At 40.9% G+C, this 23,632-nt stretch overlaps 1 long non-coding RNA gene across 2 annotated transcripts in view; it reads left to right on the top strand.

Moving 5' to 3' along the window:
• Positions 1–10,548: 10,548 nt before the first annotated feature.
• The window catches only part of LOC310676793, a 49,208-nt gene continuing 36,124 nt past the window's right edge, over positions 10,549–23,632 (top strand). For both annotated transcript variants that reach the window (XR_014510745.1, XR_014510746.1), the window contains exons 1-2: positions 10,549–10,703; positions 13,226–13,287. This is a non-coding gene — a long non-coding RNA (uncharacterized lncRNA). The remainder of the gene's footprint in view (positions 10,704–13,225; positions 13,288–23,632) is intronic.

The following is a 23,632-nucleotide window of genomic DNA, read 5'->3' as shown; positions in this document are numbered from 1 at the left end:
ATGAGTTCAAGTTCCTGCAAGGGAAACAAAATCAAACAAGTCCAGGTCCCAGTAAGGTAACATCGATAAGACAAAGTCCAAGCAAAGCTGTGAAGCTCAGACTGAAGAGTCATACAAGCAATATGAATTTTTGGTATACTGGCAAGCTGTAGCTCCACCTCCAATAAGCAAAGACCCTTCATGTTAAAGAGGCCGGGCTTTCTTCAGTAGCTCCTGACTTTGAAGTTGCATGGGAGACTATGGTTCAGCTGGATGTTTCTGGGCTCATCTGGAGTTCATGACCACCTTGTGTCAGTACGGTGCTGCCAGCACTGGTTCCTGTTCTACTGGATCTTGCTGGGCAGGACAGATGTCAGGAGTCGGTTCTGCTGGCAAATCTCTCTTCCACTCAGATACTCTCTTCAAATCCTTGGCCTCATCCGCTGATGATGGAGAGTCACATTCCAGGGTCACGACATTATCCAACAAGAAGCTTAAAACGATTAATTATGCAAGAGCAAAGTACCACTATCTCCACATGGAAAGTGAGCTAAACAAATAGCAATAAATATGGTGATAATTGTGCATCTTTCACATTTAAGGATTTAAGCTGTAATGTTTAGTTTGCAGGTGAACATTTTCACATTGTTAATTATTTCACCTGCAGTAATTCAGAGATGGTGGACAGTATAATGATATAGTACTGAAGCATTCTATCAAAGTAAATGAGTCCAAGTAGCTGACACAAGGTGTATTTTGCTCAGCCACAGTGTGATGCTTTGCTAAGTCAGGAAAATCTGGAACTTTATAGCACATATATGAGGACATAAATAAGGTTGGACGTAAGTGTCTTATTCTGAAGTGCTGACAGCACTCCAAGGAGACCACTTTTGTTTTCCATATTCTGAAACAGACTCTAATTACATTCCATAACAAATTAAAGAGAAAAGTAAATTGCCTCCACATAAAACACAGGAAACTGAAAAGTCTGCTCTTGCCCTATCTTCTTACTCATCACACTCTTGGACTGCAAGCGCCAAATGCATTCATGGAGCTAGTAATGAGACATTCCCCATTGTTTCTATTAGATTTTATGAGGTGGAAACCCGGATAGTAGTTACAAAATTGGTTCTATAACCATTAGCCACATCCTCTCCAGTTCCCCATCTTTCCCTCCCCATTTCACACTTCAGCTCATATAATACAATCAGGTAACAGGACTGTGCAACTCAACTTGTTATTCCAGTAATTACTTTCTGTTCATCAAAGAGACACAATTAACAAATGAACTCACACAATATCCTTTACCTAACTAGGTAACATAGACACCTGTATCTCTTTTGCCATTGTTCTTTTATCCATGGCACCAGACAGAGTTACAAGTGCTTGAATCCAGTTTGCTGGCTCCCACAGACATCTGGCTGGCCACTCTGAGAACAGGATGCTGGGTTAAATGGCCCATTGGCTCGATCCAGCAGACCCTACTGATGTTCTTGGAGTCTCAGCAGATAATTCCACAGCAGCAAGTCCCCGAGTTTAAAAAGACCACAAACTGTGCATGTAACATGGGAGTAGGAGAAGAGCACTGCATAGCATTAGAGATATCACAGGTACACAGGTGTTGGACATTTGGATATTCCATAGATACCCCTCAGTATCTATGACTTGAATTGCATCCAATGTTAAGGGACAGCAAGGATACACACACAAAGGAAGTTTCCCCAATTTATCCCTACTGAACCCCCTAAAAGGGTTTACATCTCAATAAAGGCATATGGTGGAGGGCTGTGGTAGGACAGGGAAATCAGGGTGTAGACTGCATGAGTGAAGCGCTTACAGAGGCAGATTTAGGGGAGCACAACCAGTTTGCCTGCAGTGGGTGCCATGCCAGGAGGACACGACAGGGGGCACCACAACAATGATGAACAACAGAAGACAAGAGGCGAGTGGACGCTAAATTTGGTGTCACACAGGGTACCACTGAAATTTTAAAGCCCAAAGTCTGCCACTGGCTCCTACTCTTGGAAACTGTTTCCACCTGATTCCCCTCCCTCCCGCTGTACCTCCTTGTCCTGCATCTTAAGCCTTTCCTGGAGATTCCCTGACCCTCAGAAGGGGGAGGGGGAAATCCCCCTATGTGGGCATCATTGAACATTACTGGATTTAACTATCATGGGTATATATTCACTGGGGGAACAATCAACTTTTCCCAGTGACAGATGCCAATGAAAAAATGAAATAAGCTAGGAGAAGAACTGCTTTGAAGGAAGTTACACAAGTTAGTAAATACTACACACATTGATTTCCTTTGTATTCCACTTTTAAGAGTCTGTTAAAATGAAGCTCCTGTATATCTTATTAGTGAATGCTATTGATATTGGTCAACTATGTGGTTTATTACAAAATTTCTTTTTTAAAAATGTAAGTAGCCAAGCAGTTATGTCTGTGTTTTTTGGAAACACCTTATTTGCCTTTCTAATACCAGCATCTTTTCATATCAAGGTGCTCGGAAAATTCCTGGCCCCCCACTAGATAAATTGCTTGCTTGTTTTGAAGGAGTTGCAGAAGTAAATTATTTGAGTCCTGGAGCCAATTTTGATCACCAGGGGTTCAGATCAGTTAAGTATTTTTAAGAGTGCAATTCTATAACCACTTGCTTGGGAGAAAGCTCAGTTGAATTCAGTTAAGCTTAATTCTGGGTACACTTGTATAGGATTGTGCTGTTGGTGAGTCCAAGCCTTCTGTAGAATGTATTTCTCAAACTACTGAGTAACCACTGCCTTCTGAAATTATGAAGCCAAAAGTGAACTAAAGTTGGAGCTTTGATACTTCCCTTCTACAAAATTATATTACCTTAATTCCAGGGTCTATATTGCACCAGGCTTTAAGATGGATGCAGGGAAACAGAAATGTACATTAAAAGCATATTTTTAAAAGGGAAATGTGTGGCATTCTACACATAATTATGGAATTAAAAATCACATACCTGCTCTTTTGACTGTAGTGTACAACCTGTGCTGTGACATGAGTGCCTGAACTGATTTGAAAGCCTTTCAAACCCGACAGCCTGGCCATCATATACTTTTGTCTTTGCTGACACTAATGCGACATGTCATAAAATGTAGCAGCCCTCAGGTATTTTCTCTTTTTTTAAGAGCCTAATGCCTTTTGCAACAGCGTTTGTGACTCTACATAAATTCTAGTACAGCAGGCACCTACATTGTGACTGCACTGTATTCAGTGATAGACTAATGGCACCTTGGGAACTTAACCACCCTGGTAGTGATCCTGGTAGTGGGTGATCTGGTCATTAGGGACATAGATAGCTAGGTGTGTGACGGGCATTGTTGACGAATTAAAAACTAGTCCCGATGGCATCTGCTTGAGAGTTATTAGAAGAATTCAGATGGGAAATTGCTGATCGTCTTAACATTATCATTACATGCCACCCCAATCTCTTGAGTGCTGAGAGATTCCAAGGGTTCCAAGCACTGACCCAGGCTCTGGTTTCCTTGAAATGAGGGTCAGCAGAGACTGTGGCATACAGGAAGGCTGAGATCCATCTGTCTCCAGAGACAATGGAAGAGTTTGCTGTTGGAAGGTTGCAATGCTTTGGTGTGGCTGTAGAGACTGATGCAGGAGAGACGTTTTGCTGCAGCAGGGGGAGATGAAGGCATCCAGTTGTGCTGCTCCAGATGCGTCATGGCGTTTCTTCTCTCTGTGCTCCTCACAGAGGTCGTTTCTCCTCTGGTCCATAGCAATGTATCCATAACAGTGACCACAGGTGTCCAGGATATATGCTTTGTTTACACATACAGTGGTACCTCGGGTTAAGTACTTAATTCGTTCCGGAGGTCCATTCTTAACCTGAAACTGTTCTTAACCTGAAGCACCATTTTAGCTAATGGGGCCTCCTCCTGCTGCTGCTGCTGCTGCGCCGCCAGAGCACAATTTCTGTTCTCATCCTGAAGCAAAGTTCTTAACCTGAGGTACTATTTCTGGGTTAGCGGAGTCTGTAATCTGAAGCATATGTAACCCGAGGTACCACTGTATATGCAACCTGAGCATAAGCTGGAGGGGCTCACAGCATTAACACTCCAACAGATTTTGCTTCTCTCTTAGTCACAGCACTAGATTCCAGCACAGATCAAACAAGGCTCTGTGCCTCAACTTTCTGCTCAGCTCACACACAACTACACTCTTACTGTTCTTCTGACTACCAGCCAGGTGAGAGGGAAGGCCCACCCATTTGCCCTATGGCACAGAACAACTTCTTTGGTAATGCTAATCATGGTGCATATATAGTTCAGCAATAGAATCCTGTATTAGATTTTAACCCTTGCTGGGTACAGGATCCCGAGAAATGGAAGGAACTCAGGGCATTATGCAGGCTGACTCCCCAAAACCTGCAGTAATATGTAACTTGTTACTAAGATCAGCTTCTGTACTAGAATCTAATGGCTTAAAAAAAAAAAAAAATAGAACCCCTGGGAAGGTATTTCACGCTGGATGTTACAGGCCAGTTAACTTAATATCTGTTCTGGTGAAAGTGGTGGAAATAATGGCTTAAAATTGTATTACCAAGCATATAGAAGAAGAAGTCTATAGCAGATTTTTGAACAAATGAAAAATAAATAAATGAAGGAAAGTCCATTTTTACTTCAGCGTCTTAAACTATACTACATACACCTGATTAAAGGCTCCATTTTGGATAGGCTGATTGGAATTGAAGGTAGAAAAATGAATGAACGTTACCTACACATCTGAGACCAATACAGTCAAGTGTGGGAAAAGTCAATGAATGCACAGAACCACACTACAGATGAAACAAGTGTCTACTACCTAGATCTATGTCACAGAACAGAGGTTTTATAGGACATGTGAGTATTCTTTCTTTTTCCTGTTTCCCTAGCTCAGCATGCAGCAAAGGATTAAGAGCTCAGTGCTGTATGTAATTTGGTAGTTGTTGCAAAGGTGCTTTCAGCCTTCCTCCAGAGAGAAAACTATATATAGGATTTCTATTAAAGGCCAACACTTCTACAGCCTTATTAGAATTAGTGATGTTGGTGAAGTTCCTAGTTTGGCACATGAATCTTATCAACTTCTAATGCTCAGCTCTGACTTAAGGCAAGCACTGAGGGATACCAAAGTTCATATTCTGGTCATAGAGCAGACCAGGAGAGACACAAAGAGGGCTGAGCTCAGTTTTTGAGCTCTGTGCATATACAGAATTTAGGGAGGTTGGTTGCCTCCTTCTGGGGTGAGGTAGTGGAATTTGCTGCTGGAATGTTTAAGCCAAGGATCGTTAACCTTTTTGGGGTCCTGGGCACATTTGCAGTTCGTAAGGAGTGCCCAGGGTATCACCATCACCTCTTTCTCCCAGGACATTTCTCCTATCTTTCAGACAAACAGAAGGAGAGAAAGAACACAAAACACATTATTACTTTTCCAAGGGGTCTGGGCAAAAGTTAAATTCAGCAGAATTAAAATGGATCATCTTAAAATTGCAACATGGAATCCCCCAAATATCACCATCATATCAAATTTGACATTGATAGACTGCCCACACATTTGCTGCTTGACAACTCCAAAAACACTGTTGCAAAGCAGAGATCCTCATGGATCTTCATGATTTTTATATTGAATAACAACAAGTAAGGTAACACAACTGTCAACACAGATCTACCCTATGATTTGATGGTGGCTTTGAATCAGTCTTGTAAAAATGAAGATCCATGTTTTCATGCAATCGCAATGCTGTAAAGACCAGATCTGTGACCAGGGGGAGTCCTCAAAGGCACCATTGTGCTCCTTGGCACCATTTTGATGACCCAACTTTAAGCTGCGTACCTCTACCTATGCTCAGCCTGTGCTTTTGTAAATAAACTCAAATAGCATAAAATGCTATAAACCTCTCCTGACCTCCTTCTAAAGGAAATCTTATTTGATTGATGGTCAACCAAAAGATGGCAAGATCCTAGTTTGAGGCAGATACGTCCTAGCACAAAGATCCTTATAATTTTAAAGAAATATATAAACCTTAATATGATGCAATTACTATCCATCTAGAATAAGTATAGTAGTGAAAAAACTGACACATGAAAATAATGAGGAGCATTCAAGGATGCTATAAAATGTTTGGAGTAAGAAGAAAATAACTTTCAGACAGCATGCACTCATGATACCACAGGGCTGATGGGAGATGGAAAGAAGTCCATGAGCTATAATCTTATGATGTAGTTGTAGCTTCTTTGTTGATTTTTGCAAGCAGAATGACAGGTTTTAAAGAAAAGCACATTGCTATTTTGTCCCTATTTGTGGTGAAAGAGCTTGTGCATTCCATTATCTATGCCACCAAGTTCATAAAATGTAACCTATCAGCTATAAATAGCAGAATACACCATATCCTCCACTATTCCCCATTTCTACCAGATAAGCAATCTACAGAGCAAGACAGAGGAGCAAATGTAGGCTCATTATTCTTCAGGAGAGTAGTTCTCAATTTTGTACTGTATGTGTTCAGGATCTCCGTACTCTTGTGCTTATCACACAGTTGCTAGCACTGATTAAATTACGCAGTTTACAGAAGGATGCATGCAACATTACAAAAAGATGGTAATAACATTTTTAATTTATCTGTAAGGACAACTTTAACGCAATAATAATTCTGTAGTTCATTTATCTAAATGGGGACCTTATCACATGAGTGATGAGAAGTCAAAATACTGAGAGTGGATAGATCTTAACTCACATGATGGATGGGCAATTCCACACAGTATGACAGCCCCTTGTCTCAGGTCTCTGCTCAGTAACAGAGAAAAATGTTTCTGGAGTGAACGTTGATCACAGTAGAAAGAGAGAATTTCTTCTAGCTTATTATGCTCTCTTCTCTCTGGCAAAAGCCATTTATAACACCAGAGACACACAAGACCTCCTGGAGATATAAAACATGTTATTTAAGGGGTTACACTAAAATATTACACAATTAATCAATCTCTATTTAAAGATGAGAAGCATAACACCTAAAAAGTACACCACATATTGAGTGGAAACTTATATAAGGCTTCCAAGATGCAAAACCTTTCTGTTTTAAATTTTATAGCCCTCATATTTGTAGAAAGAAATACTGAAAATATCATTGTGCTATATTAGTTCAAAAAATTAGGAAACCATTTTTTTAATCTGAAAAATGGAGTGATTTCAAAGCAGCCACCCAAATTACAGAGGCATGACATACTCTTGGTTAACCAAAATGTCTGATATGTAACAGTCAGGTTCTACCCATATAGAGTCAATGAAAAAACAATAATAATTTTTAATAATATTTTTATTATTTATACTGCACCCATCTGGTTGGGAATCAATGGCATCTATGTTTCAGGAATAGCCAGTGTCAACTAATTCAAACCTCCTGCCAACCTAGCAGTTCGAAAGCACATCAAAGTGCAAGTAGATAAATAGGTACCGCTCTGGCGGTACCTGAACCAGTGAGCTCAATTTCCAAGGAAGGAGATTCCAACTAAGCATTAAGAAGAACTTTCTGACAGTAAGAGCTGTTCAACAGTGGAATAGACTACCTCAGAAGATGGTGGACTCTCCTTCATTGGAGGTTTTAAAGCAGAGGTTGGCATGGCCATTTGTCATGGATGCTTTGTGATTCCTGCATTGCAGGGGGTTGGAGTAGTTGACGCTTGGGCTCCCTTCCATCTTTACAATTCTTTGGTTTTGTGAGGTGCAATGAGAATCTTAGGTAACTGAGAAATTTAAGCTGTATAAATGTATATAGAAATGCAGGCTAAGTGTTTTTAACAGGGCTGCTTTTGAAAGGAACTCTGATTTGTAGCTCAGTATGAGCTTTCACCTATTTCTAAATGCAGTGATCTTAAGTGGTACTAATGATGTCCAAACCTTTTTCAAAGAGGGCCAGATTTGATGAAGTGAAGGACTGTAAGGATTTTACCCCAGGAAATAAACTGCCACAGGGGCCGGATTAAACGGACTGGCAGGCCAGATTAGGCCCCCCAAACGGACTTTGGACATGCCTGCCCTATACTGTTGTTGTTTAGTCGTGTCTGACTCTTCGTGACCCCAGAGCACGCCAGGCACTCCTGTCTTCCACTGCCTCCCGCAGTTTGGTCAGACTCATGTTTGTGGCTTCGAGAACACTGTCCAACCATCTCATCCTCTGTCGTCCCCTTCTCCTTGTGCCCTCAATCTTTCCCAACATCAGGGTCTTTTCCAGGGAGTCTTCTCTTCTCATGAGGTGGCCAAACTATTGGAGCCTCAGCTTCATAATCTGTCCTTCCAGTGACCACTCAGGGCTGATTTCCTTAAGAATGGATGCGTTTGATCTTCTTGCAGTCCATGGGACTCTCAAGAGTCTCCTCCAGCACCATAATTCAAAAGCATCAATTCTTCGGCGATCAGCCTTCTTTATGGTCCAGCTCTCACTTCCATACATCACTACTGGGAAAATCATGGCTTTAACTATACGGACCTTTGTTGGCAAGGTGATGTCTCTGCTTTTTAAGATGCTGTCTAGGTTTGCCATCGCCTTTCTCCCAAGGAGCAGGCGTCTTTTAATTTCGTGACTGCTGTCACCATCTGCAGTGATCATGGAGCCCAAGAAAGTAAAATCTCTCACTGCCTCCATTTCTTCCCCTTCTATTTGCCAGGAGGTGATGGGCCCAGTGGCCATGATATTCGTTTTTTTGATGTTGAGCTTCAGACCATATTTTGCGCTCTTCTCTTTCACCCTCATTAAAAGGTTCTTTAATTCCTCTTCACTTTCTGCCATCAAGGTTGTATCATCTGCATATCTGAGGTTGTTGATATTTCTTCTGGCGATCTTAATTCCGGCTTGGGATTCATCCAGCCCAGCCTTTCACATGATGAATTCTGCATATAAGTTAAATAAGCAGGGAGACAATATACAGCCTTGCCGTACTCCTTTCCAATTTTGAACCAATCAGTTGTTCCATATCCAGTTCTAACTGTAGCTTCTTGTCCCACATTTCTTTAAGAACTTGCCATAGTTTGCTGTGGTCGACACAGTCAAAGTCAAGCAGAAGTAGATGTCTTTCTGGAACTCTCTAGCTTTCTCCATAATCCAGCACATGTTTGCAATTTGGTCTCTGGTTCCTCTGCCCCTTTGAAATCCAGCTTGCACTTCTGGGAGTTCTCGGTCCACATACTGCTTAAGCCTGCCTTGTAGAATTTTAAGCATAATCTTGCTAGCGTGTGAAATGAGTGCAATTGTGCGGTAGTTAGAGCATTCTTTGACACTGCCCTTCTTGGGGATTGGGATGTAGACTGATCTTCTCCAATCGTCTGGTCACTGCTGAGTTTTCCAAATTTGCTTGCATATTGAGTGTAGCACCTTAACAGCATCATCTTTTAAAATTTTAAATAGTTCAGCTGGAATACCATCACTTCCACTGGCCTTGTTATTAGCAGTGCTTTCTAAGGCCCATTTGACTTCACTCTCCAGGATGTCTGGCTCAAGGTCAGCAACCACACTACTTGGGGTATACGAGACATCCATTTCTTTCTGGTATAGTTCCTCAGTAGTAAAGCCTCTACTATACTACTGTACTATACACTCTACTATACTAAAGTGATGCCTGTTCCTTAAGAGAAAGTCCAGTTGAGTTGAATGGGACTCACTTCCAAGTAAGACCACAGCTAGGTTAGTCTATATGGCCATTTACTCCTGGTTTGTGCAGGTTTCACGGTGAAATAACGCTACAATAAATACATCAACCATACAGTACTTACACATCCATATGACAATACTAATTTTTGTAAATGAATACCCTTAGCAAAATTGACACAGAGTGTTCCGTAAGTGCCAGAAGAAGCAACAGTACTAACCTGCTTTCCAAACCTGTACGAAGCTTTTTCGCGTTAGGATTTGTAGTAATTCCTCACCCCGGAAAATAATCGTTTATTTCTGTGGCCACCAGGAGGCGTAGCCCAGCCTCCTAATCGCGTCTCAACTTCGTATCTGTTATCAAAGCGGTGGCGGGAGGAGGAGGAGGAGGATTGCTTCTAGTTTACACCACCTATTTGCTTGACTCGTGCTTGGCTGCTGCTTTTGTAGTATTAAGTTAAGCACTTCCACATTGATTGAAATTAATAATATTTTTAAAACAGCAACAGCACTGAGGCAATTTGTTTCCTGGTCGCATAAAATTGGGGGTGGGTTAAACAAACGGCAAAACTAAATCTGCTAATAATAATTCTTCTGTTTTGATCGGTTATTTACATTGTTTTTACCCTTCCTTGGGAGCGAGCCCCACTGAACATGAAGGGATTTACATGTGCGTAATCACTGCACTGCAATGCAGAAGACAGACTGAAGTCAACAGGAGACAAGCCCCATCCTTGCAAGGCAGGATTGGCCACTGAACTGGATTTAAACTTTTTGCCCCCATGCTGACCACTCAACTGTGGGGCATTCCGGGCGGGGGGGGGGAGCTTGTAAGAACTCTATGGTCAGTGGGACACTCTAGGAATCCCACCTGGAACTCAGTGGTTCTTGAGGGCTCTGCTTCTAGAGCCGGCCTACTAATCCAGCTGAAGCAACTGAAAGTTAATAGTGTTGTCAGGTGAGGCAAAGTGTATTATTAAGCAGGGCGCTTAGGTCTGCAAATGAAGAAAGTTTGTGGTGAGCACCCTGTATGTGTTCTACATTTGCAAGTAAGGAATATAAACAGCGTGAGGTAAGTTAAAAATGAATTTCTAAAATGTTCCAAACGAAATGTTAACAGGAGTTCTTAATTCTGGGCTATTTAGAGCTAAGCGTTGCGGAGCCTGCGCTTGCTGGTATTAATGGTTTTTATTCAGCCACATGTAATGGAAGATGCCTTTCCCTTCTATAATGCCTGTATGTCTGACCGAATTAGCTGATGTCTAGTTTCCATTCAAGGCTATTTCTTCCGTTAGGCTTCTTCTCTTCTTTTGTTCTTGAGGGAGGACCAGACTTGGTTTTTGGAAGGAAAGAGTGAGGTCTGCAACAAAATGTTGCTGCATGAAGTTGCTTCTTCAGTGTTCCTGCCCATGGCCTTTTCCAGGGCATTCAACGCGCCACCTTCCACACTGGTTTTTCCTGCCCTCCATGACTGGTTGCTGAGCGTGTTCAGTCCTCATTTGGCTGTTTAGAGCTGGGTTTTCCCACTCCTCTGCCCCTCCCCTCCATTTTTTATATATTTGTACAAACCTCAGAGTTCCCCATAGTATGCTGATGCCTTCCTCTTGTTTTTGTTTTTTTTGGGTTTTAGGCTACATAAGGTTAGGCACATGAAGAATTAGTGTACATATTAGTACATATTATTGTAATAGAAAAGCCATGGTCAAGAATCACAATGGTGGAATTTGGCTTATCTCTCGGTTTGGGAGATTCGTGAGGCTATCAAACACAATAACCAAAGACATTCTTTAGAAACCTCCTATATTTCATGCCCACTTTGGAGACAAAACTGTGTAAGTTATTTAATGATTGGGGCCATATTATGCTTTAAGTTGAGATACAACTTTCTCTGTATGCGTGTGTTTTCATATATACTTTCAGATCCTTTAGCAATGTAAAACAGAGGTATTTGATTTTGCCAGTGTGGGAACATGTGATATATGTTTGCATTTATGATTTCAATAGTAAAAACAATTAGCTAAGTAAGCTATTTCACCTAGAGAGTGGAAAATTAGTTGCACTGTCACATTAAAATAAGCTAGGCACCTGGATTGTTAAAGAGGTCAAGAAGCAGGCTTGTTATCTGTTTGTGGGACCTAAAAACTCCATCCTCCCTTAGGCTGCTATCTGATGCCCACTTATCCTGAAAAGTCATAGGCTATGATTTGGGAGCTTTGCTAATTGCAGTTAGGGACCAACAATGCAATCCTATTCATGTCGACTCAAAAGTAAGTCCTGCTGAATTCAGTGGGCTTTACTGCCAGGTAAATGTCATCCTTGGCACCCTATAGTTAAGCACTGTTTGCAAGAAGGAACCAGCTGACAGGATATCTCCACCCAGGAACATCTGCACATGTCTCTGCCGGTCCATTTTTCCAAGCTAGCTCCTAATAAATCTGATTGAGTTCCATTTTGCAAAAAAGGTTGCACAATTGGTTACAAAGTCTCCCCCCTCCTCCCCATGATAGGAAGGTTTATTTTTAACTAAAATCACTCCTGGATTTATTGTTTGGAATGAGTACCAGCAGGAGCCATTTGATGTAAAAAAGACATTTGAGATTAAGCTACATGAAACGTCCGTTGAACTACATTTTTAAAGGAATGTTTCATCAGTGTTAGAGACTTATCTTTTGTACACTACCTGACGACTTGGTAGATAGTGTTTCATGACTAAATTTCTTTTGGAAATGCTGGGAAAGTACAGCATTTAATCTTGCACAAGTTTGGTTCCAGAATATACTGTCGCTGGAATAAATGCAAATATGATTAACTTCATACCTCCTGTTTGAGACAGATGTAAAGCATTACAGTCTTATATATAACACCAGAAGAAGATTTAATCAATAAAATATTTGTTTGATAAATCATATATGCAAATGCTCAGATTATATTAAGGTGCTGAAAAGATGACCAAAGTATTTGTTAGACTTTTGAGAACTTTGTTCTTAAAAGAGACAAATACTGAAAATATTATTTCACTCTCGAAGTCAGGGATGGAAAACCGGTGGTCCTTCAAATGTAAGCAACAACTCTCACCTCTTTCTATTGGTTATGCTTGCGGGGACTGATAGGAATTGGAATTAAACAACATCTGGAGGGCCATAGGTTCTCTATCCCTGGTCTAAGCAATGTTTTATTTGCTGTTGTGATTATCTTCTGAGTTTCATGGAGCTAGATTGTTCTAAAAGGTTTCTGTAATAATAAGAACTGTTGTTTTCAAAGGCAAAAATGACATATCAATACTTTAAATAATACTGACTTTTAAGTGATGTTAGACACCAGAAAATAATACTTTAGCTGTGTGTCTTTGCAGTGTAATATCTCTATTAGCTCTAAAATACAGCAACCAAGGATGTTTCAGGCCTCTTACCAGAAGAGGTTGCATACAAGTTGGATTAATTAGAAGAAAATTATATCTGGAATTGCCAGACTGCTCTTCTGTCACTGGCACTAGCCTTTCAGGTAGATGCCATGGCAGGGAAGCTGTATGTGGGCTCCTTGGAAGAGGAAAGCCATAATTACACTGAAAATGTGAATTCTGCTTTTTAATTTCAGGAGGGGAATCAAATTTCAAGGAAAGCTGGAACACAGAATAAGCTACCAATGTTCAAGGCCAGGTATGACTTCCTGCTTATCCTCCAGTTTATGACTTTGACATGGATCAGATACATTCACTCAGAGCTGATCATCTTTTGGGTTGGTTCTTTTTGCCAGAGTCATCTAGATCCATTACTCTGTAAATAGCACTTGCAGCTAGAGTTGGCAGCTTTTTTCTGGAAGGACACATGTGCTTCTAATAGCTACTCAACAGACAGGTATTTAGCCAGCGGATCTTTTATAAAATGTTATGTGCTACATTTTCATCCAGAGAACGACCAAAGCAGAAAACAGGAGAGAAAGAACTGGAAAACATTGACAAAGTAAAATCCACATTAATTAAACTACAACAGCAACCACCAAAGAACAATTAGTAGTGGTTCCTTGGCAGAAGTCAGCTAGATAGCTATGCTGAAATATGCAACACACAGGAGGTTACCTTGGGCTAGCCAATCTCTTGGTCTTACCAATGAGATTGTCTTATGTTACAGGAATGTTTCTAAGGATTTGTGAGATAAAGTACGTGCGTCTTTTTGAATGCTCTAAAAGTTCTATAAAAGCGTGAATGTTTTTTTAAAAAAATGATTGACACCTTAAAGGAATGTAGCCAGCCTACAAACTTGATATCTGGGAAATGCCTTGATTGTGTTGTGGCTGCTCTGAGTATAGCACATTGTGGATAAGTGGAAAGGTTGGAAGGTAGTGTTGCCTTTGGAACTAAGTGAGCCTTTAGTTTGGATGCCAGAGGTCTGAATGTGGGTCGCTGTTGATAGGGAACTTGAGGTAGTCAGCCTTGGGTTGCAGTTTTTAGAACATAATTGTATTTTATGGCCTTTGGGCCCTCCTGCTTTCTTTGTACTTGAATGTATGTGTTATATGTTTTCCAGCTGAGGATAGCACTTCATAAATCTGAAGATTTATGATATTATGAATGTTTCACATGGGGATGTGCTGTATCTGTTCAGAAGTAAGCCCCTTTGAGATCAGCGGGATTTACCTCCAGGCACATTTTTGTGTAGGATTGTATCTATAGTCTTTAGATGCTACAGGACTCTTTTTATATATGTATGTCTGCCATAACAGACAAACCTGGCTACCATCTACCTCTCTCTAGAATTGGTTTATTCTTATATTTTACTATGGTGGGCACTTTTGGGATTTCCTGCCTCCTCCAGCAAAATCTCTTGAGCCATCTCTGGTATTGAGACAGGAATTGGTGGCACTGTTATCAAGTACCTTCCTAATTTATCATCACCATCTATTTATTTGTCTGCTACTTTCCCACAGAATTGTGTCGAAACTGGCTTGCAACCTACAAAATGAAATATTAAAAATATATTGCAAAGAATTGCAAATTTCCATAGTATCAACCAAAAAATCCAAAGAACCCCAAATCCACAAAACATAGTATAAAACAATACAAATGATGTAATCTAACTTAACAGCTTAAAACTAAACTAAAAATTTCTTCAACTTGATTCCAGCCTTGTATGTTGTTGTTGTTTTTGAAGAGCAGAAATGGTTAAGAAAAAGTGGAATTCCTCACCTCCGATTCCATTTCTTTCAAGAATTCACTGTACATTTATCCAAACCTTGCTGTGTAATGAGTTATTGATTTCTACCATTTGGCCACTCTGTTATATGTACATACACACATGAACTCAACTAAAGAACCCATTCAGTGAGTGGGGGCAAGTTCAGAGTAATTACACAGCTGTTCTTTAATGCTGAAAATTATCTCTATTGTGTCTGGGCTCTTAATGGCTGCAAAAGTAACAAATGTGAATAGCTTTAAGGAAAGCGACATGATGAACAACTTCCATTTTGGAGAGAACAGCACACGTAATATAAACACCAGCTAAAATTCAGCACTAAAGGGGAGGATAGCACAAAGGCCGAAGTGCAATCAGTGCTGCTGTGAGTACTCGCCTTCCAGCAGCTCAATCAGCACTTTGATATTGCAGCATCCTTTTCTGAGCCCTGCAAAAACCAGAAGGAATAGCAAATTGGCTTCAGCTTAAGGTGATGCGTGGGCTAAAAGCACACACATATTTTTTTAAAAAAACGCTTACCATATATTGTACACTTAAGAACAACAACACATAATGCTTGAGCGCCGCAACCCCAGAGTCGTCCGTGACAGGACTTAACAGTAAGGGGTCCCTTTACCTTTTAAAATAGAAAATGGCCAAGGGCTAATCTGCTGTTCTTGCTGCGAGCTACCAATTTTTATTTTTATTTTACTGAAAGCAGGGTATGTGTGTGTGCTAAAAGTATGTACCCTAAGCTTATCTGCATTGTAAAATGATGGTTCATATTTGTCATATGTTAGTTGCTTTGCAAATTTCCATCTGAAAGTGGACTAGGCCACAGCAGAATGCAAGCAGGCTTCTATCTTCTTCACTTCCTTGCAAAGCTGTGCTTTCAACAGCTACCCAGTGGCGTAGCGTGGGGGATGCAGGGGGGGCCGGCCGCACCAGGCACAACATCTGGGGGTTAGGGTTAGGGGGCGCAAATCCACGGGTTAGGGGGCGCAAATCCACGGGTTAGGGGGCGCAAATTACTTGCCTTGCCCCGGGTGCTGACAACCCACGCTACGCCACTGCAGCTACCTTACATGTAGAAGTTTAGCAGGTAATGCTTTCCTGGCACTCAGATGTAGTGATTAGAAGATAATCACAGGAGCATGACAAGGGAGAGTTGGTAGGCTTGCAGTGCCACCCTATATGTGTCTATTCAGAAGTAAATACCATGGAGTTTAAGGGGACTACTCCCAGGTAAGTGTGTATGCTAAAGATTGCAGCCTTAGCCTATAATACTTAACAAATCCACCAAACATTAAGTCATGTTGAACTCAGTAGGACTCAGTTTCTTGGTAAATGTTCCTCAAAATGCATAAAAGAAAAAGAGAGAACAGACATGAATTCATCTTCTAAAGGCAGAGCTTTGCTGAAGTTCCTATTTCTATTTTTCTTTCTTATTCCACTTACAAAAGCTGGAGACCAGGGCAACATTTTAAAGTTAAATAAGCCAGCAAGAGTTGTTAGTGCATTTACCATTACACAGATCTCCTCTCCCATCCCTTATTACATATACAAGTTGATATACACTGTGTAATGGTAATATTTTCCTGGGAAAACAAGTTCATAGGAAAATAATACAGCTCTTCTCAAACATTTACTCAGATGACCTGCAGCAAAGCGATATGGGGAAAGAATTTTAAGTAGCACCTGTAGTCAACAGTATATTTAAATGCTTTTTTCCTCCCAGAGATGAATGGATCCTCACTGGTGAAAGAGAGAGGCCAATCCTATGCAAATATTTGATATATATTTTTTCTCAGCATGGAGCCATCAACTGCATTTTAGGTGTCAGGAATTTTAAGAACTAGCAATGAGCAGGGGAGAGTAAAGCCACCTGCTTACAGAAAAATGCTAAACATGTTTTAGGCCGCTCCATAGAATTATCTATGGTGTTGGGGCCCATCTTAGCCATTAAGATGGTTGTGCACATTTCAAATCAACCTATGTAAATTATGCAGGAGCAGTCACAACGATAATGTTTGTTGTTGCTGCTGTTGCAATTTGGACACCTCTTTAAGTGCTGTTTGCAATATAATTTGCAGTCTTTTTTTTTTTAGCAAGTATCTAAAAGTTAAGCATTTTCTTCACTTCTTTGTTGGAAGTGAGTTCCAAAAATTTTATTTTCATTGTAATCAATACTGTGGTTTCTAAAGGGTATGGCACCCATGGCAGCGTCCCAGAAGATCACCCAAACACTTGGAGATGTCTATTTGGAATAAAAATAATAGGTTTGTTTTTTTTAAAAAAACTTTTTAGTGATTTTCCATTTTTATGGTAACAACAATAAACAAACAACCAACAGTAAACATGAAAAAACTGCAAAGTAACCACAGTGGCATTTGTCAAAATTTCATTCCTGAGATTAATTTAGTAGATTCCCTTGTGTCAAAGGCGGGTTCTGAACATTGCTCTTTTGTTGTATGAAATCAATGAACGGTTGCCAAGTACAGTATTAAAGGGGTTTGAATTCCACTAAAATCAGCACCTAATTGTACTACACCTCCTTGAAAAGACATCAGTGTTTGAAATGTGCTTTTTAGGAAGGGGGCTTGCCTTTCACTGGGCAGTAAACAGAAGCTATAGTTAGGGTAGTAGAGTTAAACTCCCCTTTGGCATCTTGGGGAGCAAAGTTCAACAAGTGTGAAATAAGGATTACAACCCCCTTGCTTTGGAAGATCCTGCAGAGCTGTATATCATAACCTCATAAACACAGAACCTTATCAATGGATTTTTTTACTACGCATCTTTTCAAACATATAAAACCAGTTTTTCTTCTTTTTGGAGCAAATACTCCATTCTATGGTGCTTGACAGGGTTGCCCATGCCATATACCAGTACATTGAAATGCCCTTTTAAATGTGTCCTTCACGATTCCATATGGTAGGATCTGTTAACGAGTGACATCATGCTAATGCGAGGTCCTCCTGTCATTCTGCTCCTTGAAAGGCAGACTTTGGGAGAGAGGATTTGAAACTGGATAATAGGCATAGTAATGCGGTTAATCAACTAACTTACTTTAATAAACATTTGAACACTTAACAGTGAAACAACAGAACCAGGTTGCACCACAAATGGTGGAGGGAGTAGGGTTCTTCTCTCCCCCTTGGGCCATTCTTACTGGCAACCAACAAATGGAGGGGTATCAGTATACCAACCATAATGAATGAATAGACCCTCTCCAAGTAGCGTCCAATTACAAGGCTGCATATTGATCACTCATAGAGTAATTTCCAGTTTTACGAAAGTATAGGGAGCTGTCAATATAAACTAGGCTGATTTTAAGGCTCTTTGCAAGATCAGGTCTTGTATTGGATCTCTCCCGTGTGGTTTCTGCTGGCTCCAGCAATGTGGTGCATTTCTGTTCTCTGGAAACAGTGTTTTTTCAATGCTTTAGAGGATCCTCGCTTTTCCTGCCATCATAAATCAGCTTCATCTTCTGATGAATCATCTGCATTTCCCGCTTTGTCAGTTTCATGCAAGCCTAGTAGATACATGATGTTGAGAACCTCTGCATGCATGAAGGCTCTATGCTGTATACCGTCAATTATAACAATGTTGGAAGGGATACCCTCATCTGTATTTAGCCCCTGCCTTTGAAAGCTTCTCAGTATATATTTTGAATGCTTTTATCCACTTTAAAGTTGCAGGGCACAAATAATGTGAAATTATTATGTGATTTCTCTCCCATTCCAAACTGTCAACTTCTTGTAGCTCTTTCAAAATGGCCTCTTTTGTCCCCAGGCCACTATGTTGTTTGATTGCAAGTGTTGGCTGCTCCTGTGTGCCACTTCAATATCGGTTTTAGTAGGATTCATATTTAGTAGTACAAGATCAAATCGTGAAATTATAAAGGTTAGTAAATCTGCTTCCAGGGGTTCAGTCATATTGCGTACTTTGAGGTTAAAGCAGCACAGATTATTGTCCTCTTCTTCACATTGGGACTTGGCTATCTCTTGTGTAAGAGGTGAGCTTTCTGATTTTTACAACATATTTGGCCGAGATGTCAAAGGCTTCATCTGCAGTTTCGCTACTGCTGGCAGTTGAGTATCAGTTTGATCCAGTCTTCTTTCCATCTGGGTAATGGCTGCCTTCCATTCTGTAGTGAGATCCTGGCAAAGATCCTTGTGGAGTTTGTCTAACTGGGCTGTCAATTTGGTTAGCATGAGGGTGGCTGCAGCTTCATTTCTTTTAGGCAGCTTGGTCTGCTTAGCTTTCATTGATGGGACGTTGTCATCTTCCCACTCGGAGTCCAAAGCAAGATGTCCAGGCTCTGTAGCGGAATTAGATCGTCTTTCTGTGTGTTGTCACTTGCCCAAGGCCATACTCAGGAGGGGAGAAAAGCTAAAATTCAGTTTTTTGAGGTTTAACTAGGTGTTCAATTAATTAATTGTGCTTAGAGGAGTGGACCAGAGGATTTAAACCATGATATTTTTATTATTTTTATTATTATTAATATTAAAAATAATTTTTATTAAATATTTTTCTCGTTTACAAGAGCACATGCATTGTCTCTTTCTTCAGGTTGTGTTTTCTACAGATCAGTTACATTTGTTGTGAGACATTGGTGTTATATGCAGTATAGGGTTGGGAAGAAAAGGGGAGAGACAGGAGAGAGGGGTGCTGAGGTGGTAAAGCTTATGTTCTTTTACTTAGTGTATGTGTGGGGGTTTTGTGTCAGCATCACTTGGGTAGATTCTCTTTCTATTTGCTTGTTATGTTTCCTTGGTGTTGAGAGAGGTTGGGGTGGCCTAGGGTGTGGTTGATTGTCTTTGGTTGGCTGCAGTGGGATTTGTTTGTGCCTGGGGGGGGGGGGTTGTTGGTTTAAGTTAGCCATATTGAATCCTATGTTGTCGGTGGGTTTTTGTTTTTGTCTTGGTGGGCTGCATGTGTGATAAAGGGGAGCCATACCGGTGTGTAGGCATCCTCTTCTATTTGCCCCTGTGTCAGTTTGTCTATTGGTTAGCTTTTCTAGCAAGGCTCTTTCCCATACTACTTGATACCAGTCTTCCATGTTTATTCCTGACAGGACACTCTAGTGTCTGGCTGCTGCGAGTTGGTGGCTTATGAGCTCTTTGTAGTGTGACTAGGCATTGTGATCTTGGAAGATGTTCAGTAATGTCAGTTCTGGGGTGACGTCTACTATCTGTTTAGTTATTTTGCTTATTTCTTGTATGACAGCTGTCCAGAAGAGTTGGATTTTGGGGCATTCTCACCACATGTGGAGGTATGTGCTAGTGAAAGCTCATGTCATCTTCCTTTTAATGTTTAAAGGGGCACAAAATGAAATGAAGGTCCAGCCTTGCATCAGCTTTCAGAAGGGTATTATTGGAAGATTGGTTTCAGTAAGCCTAATTGAACAAAAATAAGATTCTGCAAATCCGCTTGTACTGAACTAACTAGCAGCTATATTTGTGTGGCCACAGACTTCTGTATGTGTATCCATGGGTGGATGAGAATTGGAAATTGCTCAAGTGCTGTCTGTGTGATTTCCCCAATCCAATGAGGCAGGGCTGCTGTGTGTAATGCCCCCTGTCTCCCAATTAGCTGAAATCCAGCGATTAGGTGTTTGTGAGGATTCAGTTCCCTGCTCCTCCCCTCCCCTCCTCCATCATCAACAGCTGTATGTTATACTTTTGGCTTTTTGAAAACAGCTGTGCACCTAGTGTCAACATTGCTCCCCACTATGAATTCACTATGTTCTTTGCTGGTAGTATTATCCCATCCTCCATCCTCTGCCCCAAATCTTTGTTTTTTAACACACAACCTGACACACAGAAATTATTAAATAGGGGAAGCTTTTCCCAGCACTTATTTTACTGTAATAGGTCAGTGCACTAAATGTCTGGTAGAGCTGTATTTTCCGGTAAATTTGTTTTGTTTTGTAATTCAGTTGTTCACAGTGGCAAAATTGCTTTGGGGCATTAGCACAAATGAAGCTGTCTTGGCTGGCTGTGAAATATGGCATGCTAGAGTTGTTAATCCCTGTTAAGGTGCTGGTCTCAAAGGCACACCACATGCGGAGGGCTCAGCATATCATAGGACAGGGCTAAATGTGCCCCTTTTTCCTTATCTTAATGACTCAGTGGAATTAAAATGTCATAGATATGAAATATCTTATGTTGGGGGCAAGTTCACAGACTTAGCTAACACTGCATACGAAAACATCTTACAGTCATGACCCTAATGACATTTGACTAGCAACAACTTCCACAAAAATCAGTGGGACAAGAAGAGTCCTGCTGGAGCAGACCAAATGCCTAATTTAGGTTCAGCATTCTGTTTTCGACAGTGGTCAAACAGATGCCTTTGGGAAGCCCACAAGCAGGATGTGGCGGCGGCGGGGGGGGGGGAACCTCTCCTGCAGTTGTTCACAGCAACTGGAAGTAGCATATAGTCGCCATATAATTGTCCCTCTCTGCCTGTGTGCATTTGCATTTTACTGTATTGTTTTGTTGTGTGCTGAATGTGTGCCTAATGTATTGCACACACTTAACACAGGCTTTCTGAAGACTGTCATGATTTGCCTCTTCACAGTACCTCCCATCCTCTATTAAACAGCTCAGCTGGGCCACCTGCTACCTGCGCTGTTTGCTTGTCTGCTGGCTGTTCCTTGCACTGGAGGTGGTGTGATTGCCCTTCAGCAGCCAAGCAAATTGCAACAAGACAACAGTCTTATGTATACAAAAATGTATTTTAGTGAACTGTATATATAAATAAAGAAATAAAGGGGTAAATGTTCACATTTCCTGAAGGGCTATGCCTATGGGTCACGGGTCACCTCTGGGCTCTCAGAATAGGTGTTTCCTTATCCCCTTGCTTTTCATCCCACTTATGCAGTTCAAGTTTTTTCTTGTGCTAAGTGGCTTTACAGGGCCATTGTGTCCCAGAAACAAGGCACTAGTGATCCTTTTGCTTGGATGCTGAACCCTTCCAGTGCCTGCTCCTAGCAATAGTTACGGTATCTGCCTACTTAGTGGCTTATTCAAGTCAGGCCATAAGACTAAGAGAATCAAATAAATGCTGGGAGATGTTTGGTCAGGTACATATGATTTGCTCGTGTTGGGAAGTACATGATTTTGGAGAAATGTAACCGAAGATGAAAGGCAACGTATACTGAAATAACTATGATAATGTGTATTCTATGTAGAGACACAACTATCTCTGACAAGATAATTACTGCTTGAGGTGGCTCCATGTTTGATAACTTGCGAACTTGGTTACCACAACAGACAACCTGCAATATCAGACTTGTCACCTTGGCGAAAGAAAATTAATGAATATTTAATGTCTCAGACCCGGCAATGACAGAAAGTATTTTCTAGCTCTTGAAGGTCAAAGTCAGAGTTTGTGAAGTACCACCAGCAAGTAATGGCTCTAGGTTATTATTCTACCTCAGACAAGCTTTATACATGCAAGCTTTGTAGCCTTCACATCATTTTGAGGTAATAGCATATAGGTATAGATTGGTGTGTGTGTGTGTGAGAGAGAGAGAGAGGGCGCAAAGCATAGTGTATGACTTGTTGCGTTGGATTAATGTATGCATCACAACATATATAACGTCCATTAAGCATGAGTCCATTGAAATTAGCTGTCAGCCTAAATTGGGATAGCTTACAGAAGTGCCTTTAATAAACACTGGATAACTTCTTTCCCACTAATGTCACTGGATGATGTAGCTGCTCTGCACACTCCAGAATAAAGCCAAGAATGTTCTTACACCTCTGCTTATAGAATCATAGAATTGTGTAGTTGAAAGGATCCCAAGGGTCATCTTGTCCAGCCCCCTGCAATGTAGAAATCACAGCTAAATACCTCTTGACAGATGGTCATCCAACCTCTGTTTAAAATCCTCCAATGAAGTTCAGAAAGTTCTTCCTAAGGTTTAGTTGGATCTCCTTTCTTGTAATTTGGATCTACTGGTTTGGGTCCTACCCTCTGGAGCAGCAGAAAACAAGCTTGCTCCAGCTCCCATGTGACAGCCCTTCCGATATTTTAAGATGACTGTCATATCTCCTCTCAGTCTCCTCTGTTTCAAGCTAAAAATACCCAGATCCTTCAACCATTCCTCATAAAGCTTGGTTTCAAGAACCTTTTATCATTTTGGTTGCTTTCTTCTGCACGTGTTCCGGTTTGTCAATATCCTTCTTGAAATGTGCCCCAAACTGGACACAGTACTCCAGGTGGGTGTGACCAAGGCATACTAGGTTGGTACTATTACTTCCCTTGATAAGCATCCCCTCAATTCCTTCATCCAAGTCATTTATAAAGAAGTTGAGCAACACAGTGCCCAGGACAAGACCCTGTAGCACTCCACTTATCCCTTTTTTCAAAGATGATGAGGAACCTGGGCTCGGTCAGTCCACCAACTACAAATCCATCTCACAGTAACATCATCTAGCCCACATTTTACCAGCTTCTCCACAAGAATATCATGGGGGACTTAGTCAGAAGCCTTTCTGAAATCAAGATATAGTACACCCTCAGCATTTCCCTGATCCACCAAGCTTGCAAATTCTATTTAAAAAATAATAATAATAATAATATTAGTCTGACATGACTTGTTTTTTAGAAACCCATGTTGGCTCTCAGTAATCACAGCAACCTTTTCTAAGTGCTCACAAACCTGCTGTTTAATATTTGTTCTAGGAACTTTCTCGATATTGATGTTAAGCTGACTGGTCGGTAGTTGCTGCATCCTCTCCCCTGCCCTGTACCTTTTTGGAGATGGGGACAACATTTCCCCACTTTAGTATATATTATATAAATATATATAATGTCTAAA

This window comes from Podarcis tiliguerta (assembly GCF_965153285.1).
Source record: "Podarcis tiliguerta genome assembly, chromosome: 4".
NCBI classification, from domain to species: domain Eukaryota; kingdom Metazoa; phylum Chordata; class Lepidosauria; order Squamata; family Lacertidae; genus Podarcis; species Podarcis tiliguerta.
This window is presented reverse-complemented; position numbering and strand designations above follow the sequence as displayed.